We start from the raw sequence: 10,473 nt of genomic DNA, 5'->3' as shown, positions 1-10,473 counted from the left end.
TCCAGCTCCATCGCGTGCCGATTGCTCCAGCCTCAGCTCGCGCCAAGTGCTCATCCGCGCGTGCCTACTGCTCCTGCCCAGCAGCTATCCAGGCCGAGTCTTGCACCAGGCTTCCATCCGCGCACGCCTACTGCTCCAGGCCACAATGCACGAGTACTTAGCACCTTAGTGCCCATGCCAAGCCTGCTGCCGAAGGCTCGTTGCTGTATTGCTGCTCCCATACGCACCATCCGTCCAAGCACCTAGCCACCTTGCACACCAAGCCCTTTAGCCAAGCCTTCCAACCCTTCTTTTAAAATGCCATCTTTTTCTTTATAATTATTATTATTTTTAAGAGTTCTTATATTTTTACAAAAAAAAGGTGGTAAGACCTTATTTTCTCTTAATTTTAATTTTTTTCAATTAGTTAATTTTTCAATCCATTGAATTATTAATAATTTTTATTAAATTTTTGAGAAAATAATTTTTCCATCTTATGATTAGGTTAAACATGCCTAGCAAGTGAACTCGTGCTTCCACTCAAATTGATGAAACACAAAATAGTTCCATTGTGAAAAAGCCAAAGTGAGATACGAAAGTATCTTCAAAAATCAACAGATGTTTCCAAAGAAAGGCTTTACATTAAAGGAAAGCAACTACAGAGACTTTATGGCACGTATTTGTCAAGTTGCTGAAACCCTCAATTGGGAACTATTTTGTGAAAAGAGACCTAGTGTGGATGAGGAGCTAGTTCGTGAGTTCTATGCAAATTTAACTTCAAGCAAGATAACAGAAGTTCCAGTTCGCGAAATCAAGGTACCAATAAATTGAAATGCTATTAATGATTTCTTTGAATTACCTAATTTCAAAAACGATGAATATTCCACATTAATGAGCAATATCAAGCCTGAGAATTTGTAAGAAATTCTCGGGGACCTGACAGTTCAGGTTCAACATGGACTGTGTCAAAACAAGGGATCCACACTTGTCGAAGAGAATATTTGATGCCACTCGTGAAGGTATGGTTTTACGTCATCCGATTTAGCCTTATGCCTAGCTCACATGGGACTACAATCTCATTAGAGTGAATGGTCTTATTGTACTCGATCCTAACTTGTAAGACCATTGATGTGGGAAAGATGATCTTAAGGGAAATACAAAATTGTGTCGTTAAACACTCTGGCCCTGCTCACTTCCCGTTTACAATAACAATTCTATGCTTGAAAGCTGAAATTCTTGCAAATATAAGGAAGACAGGTATAGCCAAGGCACAATCACAGATTGGGACCTCTACCGAGTAGCTGGACACTCAGTTCTACAGCAACGAGTTGAAGGCAGTGAGGAACCTGAGGACCCTGATGAAGAAGAAGATCCTACGATGCAATCATTTGAAGTCCCTAATAAGGTAGAATCAGTGGAGCCAGAAGCTGAACCTGATGCTGAAACTTTAATGTTTAGAGCTCAACCGCGTAGCCCAGACCTTCGAGATGAGCTATCAAAGTTGGTGGAGTTAATGCCACATGTGCAATGGCAGCAACAAGCCTACTGGAGATACTTAAAAATAAGGGATGACTCGATGAGAAGTGCTTTTAAGAAAATATACAATGACCCATTTATTTTTGTGCCTGAGTTCCCAGATTTCATATTTGAACCATGGAGTCTATTATCAAAGAAGGAGCAAAGCGATTCATGCAAAGGCAATAATGATGGAGTAAAAAATGAGTCCAATTCGAAAAGATCTGCAAATAAATAAAAGGGAGGGATCTTGATTTTACTTTATTTTTGTTTAAATATTATTTCTAGGATTAAGTTTAATTAGGAATTTTTATTTTTGCATAATAAAACAATAGATGGAAATTATGAGTAAATATGAACAAGTCACAAAATATAAGGTGTGGCAATAAATATATACATGTCTAGGATTGGATTCAGAGAGAGCTTGGTACTTAAGCAGTCAAATTGACTCACCTCCTCTTTTCTGGAATCCTGCTTGGTGTATAGTATTTATTCACTTTAAACAATGAGGACATTGTTGATTTTAAGTTGGGGGGACTGAAATTTCGACTCAAAATAATTTTTTTCTTTTAATTATGATTAGGATATATTTTGTTCAAAAATTTGAATTTTGTTAAGTATGATAAACTTGAGTATGAATAAAGTTCTATTATTTCAAAAAATTATTATGTTACCTTAATAATGACATGAATGTATTTTTAATAAAGCATGCAAATTCGTACCATAAAATTTTTAGTTCTTTACGAAAGTTAGGTATGCATGAAAGTTTAAGCCTTTAGAATTGACTTAATAGTTTCTTGAGGTGAAATCCTAGGGAGCATGAAACGTTGGAAATGATTTAGCCAACTATTGTTTGGACCGTTTGAGCCTTTCAAGCCCACCATGGTAAATTTTATCCTTTGAAACCCAACTTTAAGACTATATGGCCTAATTTTATTTTGACCCTTGCAATATTTAGCCATTACTTTTCACTTAATGATCTTAAAATTTTCCCAAACACTAGACTCAGTACTATTTAAAATGTTCTTCGAAAATAAGTTCGGGGGAGTTGAAAAGAAGTATCAAATGCTCGAGAATTTCAGTACACAAAGTAAGTGCTCGTGTTATTTAAAAAAAAAAGAGCTCATGTATTTGAAAGAGATGTACAAAATAGCATATGAAAGTCAAGTTGGTGTATCGAAGGTAAAAATTTTGAAGGTTCAATTGACGCTGAGTCTAGGGTTTTAAGCCAAAATTTATCCATCTTTCACCTACCCCTAGCCTAGCCACGTTACAACCTTGATAAAGACCTATTGATTCAAAGTCCTAATGCTACTTACATTAGTGGAGAGAAATTTCTACGATCAACATATGAAGACATAAGTTAAGCTTAATGATTGCAGCTTAGTCTTGAATAAAGGAATAAAAATCAAATTGGTAAGGGTTAACATGTCTTTTTTACAAAAGCATTTATTCTAAAATTTGCTATTATAATAAGTTGTTGAATCTAATCTGAACGTTATACTTAAGTAGCATAACTATCAAATTTTTTGTTTTTTGAGCATGAGTATATCAAATTCATAATTTTAGGGAGAATGTTGTTTTGAAGGAGTTTTTTAAAAGTGTTTCTGATAAATTCTTTTCAAAATTTGTGCATTACTCATGACGAGCAATGAATTAAGTTAGGGGGTGTGGAAACACAAAAATTTATATGCTTTTTCATACCCATTTTTACTTAAATTCGTGCAAATCCGATTAAATTCTTGTCGAAAAATAATTAAATATTAATTAATAATTAAATTGTGTTCAAAATATGAACATGGTGAATTTTAGTTAATTTTATACTTAATTTTGACTATTTTCAACAGATTCGTGCAAAGGGCGAAAATTGGATCGGCTGACACTGCTGAAAGCACAAAACCGAGAAGCAATTTGAAGTATCAAGGCACATTAATTTCCAGCCTAAGACGGTTTATAAATGTGTACTAATTCATAATTTAGTTAGTTTTAATTTATTCCCCATTTAATTTGGGTTAAATAAATTATTTTTAATTAATTATGAAGAAAGGGTCCAGTTGAACTGCACTGGTCGAACCAAATTGAGTGAACCGAACCAGCCACTAATTGGGTAGCCCAGAACCGTCCACATGCTGACCTAAATCAGCATTTTATCTGATTAAATATGCTTTCAAAAAGGCCCTTGAAAGACTTCCAAATTGCATTCAAACCCTACCTTTAATTGTGGCTTTGTAAATTTGCCCCATGCTATTTTTAGCAAAGTTGAAAGTCTCAACTTTTGCCAAGTAGATGGTCGGCCATAGGGGGGCTCTTTGGCTTCTGGAATTTGCTATTTTTAGCAGCCACAATCAGCTATAAAAGCCACGTCTTTCTGATCATTCAAACCATCCCTCAATCCCACAACATTCTCTCACTCTCTTGTCTCCTCTCTCGTCTCCTCTTTCACTTTTCTCTCCATTTTTTTCCATCTCATTTCCCTTTGTTCAAGTTTCGATTTCTTCTCATGGGAAAGAGGCTCTCATCATCCATTTTGTATCAGCAATTAGGTGTTCATAAGCTACCTTTATAGCCAAGGGCAACGAAGAACGGAGCAACTAGTCAAGCCACGGAGAAACACCGGATTTGCTTCTTGTTCCCTATCTCTTTAATTTTTGTTATTGTTTTGACGAACATGTTTATGAATATTTATGCTATTGAAATGGTTATTTTAATCAATTTAGCTTAAATTAAGTTTGTGTTGGCTTGATTATATTTTTCCTGCTTGAATTGTTAAAATGATGTTTATGTTGTTATAGGCCTCGGTAAATTGCTTGGTTAAGTATAATCATGGCTAAGTTATTTTTGCAATATAATTGTTAAATAACTAATGAATTAATTATTAAATTGTATTGAAATTATAAATAATAGACACAATGCTTAATCAGTGCATGTTTATTCTTCTAAGTTAGCTGAAGTTTAAATTAGCATTGTATTCGACGATACATATGCCTTGCATAACTTGCAAGATTTTTGAGATTAAACTGTTTCAAGGTAGAAATACCCTATTACCTCACTTAATCTTTTATATGCTTGTGAAGATTAATTAACCGCTTGGATTGACATTGAAAAATGTTCAAGAGATTGATTAATTTAATAAGTATGTATGAGCAGTAGTTAGCAAATTACCGAGTTGCCGTGAATTTATTCATAGCAATACATAAGTTTAAAAATTCTAAGTTAAAGAAATGTAATTAATCCAACACAAGTATGTTATCTTGATTAAATCTTATTTGAAATCGTGCATTAGTACTCTTTTGTTTTATTTTAATTCTTTACTTAGTTTTTAAATAGTTTTTGACCATCTTTTAAAACCAAATTATTTTTACCTCGCCAAAGTGTTTTACAATTAATTTCATAAATAATTCTTTTTACAGTCCCTGTGGGTATGATAACTCGGCATTTACTTGTCACGTTATTACTTGTTGTGATTGTGTACACTTGAACATTTTCTATCGTTCCAAGTTTTTGGCGCCGTTGTCGGGGACTATTTTAAAAAGCCATTATTTGTGAATTTGTTAGTTTTACATGTTGTTTTATTTTCCTGTTTAAATTTTGACTTACTTATTTTTTATGTGATTATTACAAGTGTTTATGAGTATTGACCAAATTATTGACTTACTCCTTGTAACGCCCCAAAAATTGGGCCTAGAAGAGTTGGGCTTTGAGTCTGGGATTCGGATAGAAGAAAACCTGAATATTGAGAAGTTTTGAATATTACTAGTGTTTAAATATATATATTGATAAAATATTTATGTTAGTACTAATATTTTAATTTTTATGAAAATTATTATCATTATAATTATTAGATACAAATATATTTATACAATTATTGTTGTTAATTTAGTGTTTAAATTAACATATTATCAAAAAATTTTATTGTATCTATTTTCATTGATTTATGGAAATTATAATTATTATTATTAGGAAAAAATTTATATATATTATCGTATTTGAAATCTTCATTATTATGGTTATTATTATTATTATTATTTTAGTTTTTAAATAAATTTAGAAGTATTTAAAGTGTGGGAAAAATTGGACCAAGACTCTAGCAAAAAATTATTATTTTTGCTTCTTTAGGGATCTGGACATCAAGGTTTATTAATAAGTTAGGCTAAAATTAGACATAAGGAGGAGTTTGGCCCAGTGGTTAGGAGTGTTGGGCAGCAGAAGGAACCGAGGTTCGATACCAATGCAAAATTGGGTTTTTTTAGTATACAGGTTGCGGTTGGAATAGGCCTTAAAGGAAGTTACGAATGAAGTTTGACACAAAGAGAGCCTGTGGTGCAGTGACAAGCAACGTATGTGTGTGTTAAAGAGGTCGCAGGTTCGATTCCGTGCGTGAGCGAATCTGTTTTATTTTTAAAGTGGGCGAATCAAGGTGTAAGGTTTATAATTTATTGTGACCATATATTAGCAAGGAAGGAAGCTCGGTGCAAAGGCTGCAAAGATGGGCGTGGGCGCTAGGCGGACGGAGGTCCGGGGTTCGAGTCCAGCGAAGGTATGTTTTAATGTTATATTTTTAAAATGAACGGACTTCAGCAGTAACCTTTAAGATAAAAGGTGACGGTATATTATTGAAAACAAATGCCCGTCCCCAAAGGCAAGAAGACATGTCGGGCAACCTGGGGTCCTAGGTTCCATCAGCTATGCACAAAAGGGTGATTCTTTTTGCTGAACGTGCGTGGGAAGGACCGTATGGAATTGAAACAGTACCAACGCAGGAGGAGTGAGTGGGGGCTGCTGTCAAGAAGGGGAGTTTGAATTAAATTCAAACTTTGATTATGGCCATGAATTAAGGAGATAAGGAAGGAATTAAAATTGGAAAAGGATTTTATTTTATTTTAATCTTAATCTTATTTCTTTTTGCTCTTATTCTTTTCTATTTTTCCCAAAAGTGAACAATTTTCTCATTTTTTTTATTATTTTCTTCCTTCTCTCATCTATTCCCTCTTTTCTTTTCTTTCTTCTCTTGCCAATTGTTCTTAAGCTAATCCCTCTATTTTCTCTTTCGTTATTTCTTCCTCAAACTCTCTACCTCTCATTCTTCCTCTCTTTCATTTATAGTAAAAGCTGAACCGATCATTCTTTTCATTGCTAACCGAATATCAACAAGCCAAATCTCAAGGAGTCAAAGGAAGTCGATTGCTTTATAAAGGTATACACTTGTTCTTTTTCTTTTAGCCGATTCTTGTTATTTTAAAAGCCTTTCAACTCTTTTGTCAACACCCTTTTGGTCCATAACCACTTTTTCTTCAGTGACCCAAAAGCTAAAAGCACAGCACCCTTGGGTGACTTGGTGGCCGATTCGTAGGATCCTTGTGGTACGGGTTCTGCTAGTGTATTAGAGCTGCGACTACGTTGAATCGGAGTTAACACGGGATTGAAACCGTTTGGGTAAGTGAACCTTGGTAAGTGCTCTTAGCTTTAATCAATTCAATATTAGGGAGTTTAAGAAAAGCCGAAACCTCTCTAATTTAGGGAGATGGCCGAATGTGGGTATAGGCCTTATGGGGTCTTCTTTTAACATTTTTGTGGTTTATTTAGTGAAGGAGCAGCAAGGTGTAGTGTCGACATGGAGTAGCTTGGATCACCGGAGTAGTTAGACCTAGTCATCAATCGCGACAAAGGTAAGGTGCCTAAGGCCATTATGGATGGTGGTAGAATGTGTAAGTGTTAATATTGATAGCTCTTGATTTGGTTCAATTATTGCGAGCTGATCTATTTAACAAATGATTATAGGAGAAATCGTAGGAGATCTCGCCGAGGAATATCACAAATCGTGTGTAACGAACCCTTTCATAGCTTAAAGCGATAAAATGCGAAAAGTCAAATGCCAAATTCGGCATTTCGAGGACTTGTGAGCAAGCAAACGCTCACTAGTTAGTTAGAATCGATGAGACGGTGATCGAGAACGATGGAAACGGTAAGAATGTGATTTTTGGCGTTCTTGGTAAGTTGGGCCTCGAGGGTCGGTGGGGCCCATTGGGCTTTCGGCCCATTTGGGAAAAAATTGGTAGAAAATGGAAATCATTATGTGGCATGATAAGACCGTTAAAACCGTTATGGAATATAGGCTAAATGGGCCTAGATGACGAAATTGGCTAAGTAGGGCCCATTAGGGTTTTAGGCCCAATAACTCGATTTCGCTAAAATGGGCCGTAATCACTGTTTGCACCCATGGATTGTTAGTAATCGTTAATGAACATGGAAACCCTAATTTTGGTAAAATTATGAGATTACCCTTATACCATGAAAATGACCGCTTTGCCCCTAGGTAAAAATGACCATTATACCCCTAGGGTTTATGTATGATTTTAATACATGGGATTTTGATAAATATGGTATGTATGAGATGCACATGACATGTATGATATGCACATGATATGTATGATATGCACATGATGTAATCATAACTGCATTGGGTTGGGTTTTATATGGATGGAGGAAGTGAAAAGGGCTTATGCCCTGCTTATCAAAAGGGCTTATGCCCCAGTTATCAAAAGGGCTTATGCCCCAGTTATAAAAGGGCTTATGCCCCAGTTATTGAAAGGGCTTTTGCCCCAGTTATTAAAAGAGGCTAGGCCTCCAGTTATATGATAAAGCAGCTATGCTGCCAGTGGAGAGTTTGGCGGGGTGGGTCGAGTTAATCCCCACATGGTGTGTTGGTTGGTACGGGTGGAGAGTAGCGGATGGTGGGTTGAGTAGTCTCCCCAAATGGGTTGCATTCTTTCATTGAAATTATATGTGACATTGAAATGGGCCTAAGGGCCATACCGTTTACAGTAAAGGCTTCGGCCCAGTAATATGAAATATGAAAAGGCTTCGGCCCAGTGTTATGGAATATGAAACATGAAAAGGGCTATGGCCCAGTATATGTTGAGATTGGATTTGGGCTTAGACCCAACAGGCTGTTATTGTTTTGGGCTCTGAAAGGGGCTTGTTGCACATTGAGTTTCCAAACTCACCCCCCCTTTCCTTAACCTTGCAGTGAGCCTTGATGTGGGACTTGGGCGGAGAGGATTCAGAGTGGCCACGGTGATCATCTTTGGGCTTTTAAATAAGTGTTGGTTTTCATTTAATTTCCTGTAATTATTATTTATTTTGGGTTGTAATAAGGCCAATTTTAACTTTCCTTTTATTTCTTTTCGGAATTATTTTAATTTTAATAACTTTAAAAAAATTGGTTAATAATTATTCAAATGGGCTAGACTTAGGACGTGTTTTCAAAATGATACTTGTTTTCAAAATATCTCAACACCACGATTAATCGATTTATCAAAGACGTCCACTTAAACAAATTTAAACTCGATATAACAAAGTGTGGCTATGGTTGTGGGCATGTCTAGGATTGGATCCAATTAAAGAGCTTGGTACTTAAGCAGCCTTCATGGCTCACCTCCTCTGTCTCGGATACCTACCTGGTGCCCAGCTTCCATACACTTTGTTAACTCAATAAAATGTATGGTTTTAAAACACTAAAACGGAACGTGGGTTTTCAACTCCAATGTGGCACGTCAGATTCGGCCATAATGTCTGGTCCGGGTTTGGGGTGTTACACTCCTTGTAGACCTTGAGATAAAACGAACCTTTCGATAGCGAAGAAGACAAGCAAACCAGAGAATGACTGAAGGAATGAATTTCGAGAATATGAATCAAGGAAATGGAGCAAACCTTCCTCAAAATCCTATCTTTATTGCTGATGATAGGGATAGAGCCTTAAGAAAATATGCTGTGCCAGTGTCTAATGATCTTAATCCGTGTATTAAGAGACCCGAAATTGAGGCACAATAATTCGAGTTGAAGCTAGCCATGTTCTAGATGCTTCAGACAGTGGGCTAATTCAGTGGAATGTCTACCGAAGATTCACATCTTCATTTAAAACTGTTTATGGAGGTGACTGACTCTTTCAAATTAGCCGGAGTACCAAAAGATGCATTACAATTGAAGATGTTCCCGTACTCACTAAGGGACAGAGCTTGAGCCTGGTTGAACTCATTGCCACCAAACTAAATTTCCACATGGCAAGAGTTAGCCGAAAGATTCCTCATGAATTTAGCCGAAAGATTCCTCATGAAGTATTTTCGGCTAAAAAAGAATGCTAAGTTGAGGAACGAGATCACTTCCTTCCAAAAAATGGATGATGAGCCCTTGTATGAGGCATGGGAATGATACAAAGAATTATTACAGAAATGCCCTCATTACAGAATCCCACATTGCATCGAACTTGAGACATTTTATAATGGTCTCAACACTCACATGAGGATGGTAGTGGACACCTCTAATAATGGTGCCCTTCTTTCTAAGTCTTACAATGAGGCTTACGAAATCATCAAGAGGATCGCCAGTAATAATTATCAATGGCCAACCAATTGAGCCACATTAGGAAGATGAGTCGCTGGAATACATGAAGTGGACACTCTCACTTCACTAGCATTTTAGGTATCTTCAATATCCTCAATACTTAAGAATCTTACCACTAATCGGTCTAATAGTTTTGCAGCCTAACCATCTCACCAATTTGAGAGTATAGCTTGTGTTTATTGTGGGGAAGGACACTTGTTCGAAGAATGTCCATCGAACCCCGAATCTGTATATTCTATAGGTAACCAGAACCAAAATCGAGGAGAGCAAGGAATGCAATCCAACTTCTATAACCCATCATGGTGAAACCACCAGAATTTTTCTTGGAGTAACCAAGGGGCTGGAACCAGTAACAACTACGCCCAACCTGGACTGAACCAGGCGCATAGTTTTTCCCAACAAGTTCAGAAACCATTTCAAGCTGAATCATCCAATAGTTTAGAGAATCTACTGAAGGCTTACATGGTGAAGAATGATGCTTTAATTCAAAGACAAGTAGCTACATTGAAGAACTTGAAGAACCAGATGGGCCAGCTTGCAACTGAACTCAGAAACCAACCACAAGGTGCTTTACCTAGT

The 10,473-nt window shown here is 36.4% G+C and overlaps 1 non-coding gene across 1 annotated transcript; it reads right to left on the bottom strand.

Moving 5' to 3' along the window:
* Positions 1 to 9,633: 9,633 nt before the first annotated feature.
* On the bottom strand, positions 9,634 to 9,740 carry LOC128289919 (small nucleolar RNA R71). The gene has a single exon (XR_008279560.1). It is a non-coding gene; the product is annotated as a small nucleolar RNA R71 (small nucleolar RNA).
* Between the last annotated feature and the right edge of the window lie 733 nt (positions 9,741 to 10,473).

Source organism: Gossypium arboreum, chromosome 2 (assembly GCF_025698485.1).
Source record: "Gossypium arboreum isolate Shixiya-1 chromosome 2, ASM2569848v2, whole genome shotgun sequence".
NCBI classification, from domain to species: domain Eukaryota; kingdom Viridiplantae; phylum Streptophyta; class Magnoliopsida; order Malvales; family Malvaceae; genus Gossypium; species Gossypium arboreum.
The sequence above is the reverse complement of the archived record's forward strand: the minus strand, read 5'-3'. Positions and strand labels throughout refer to the sequence as shown.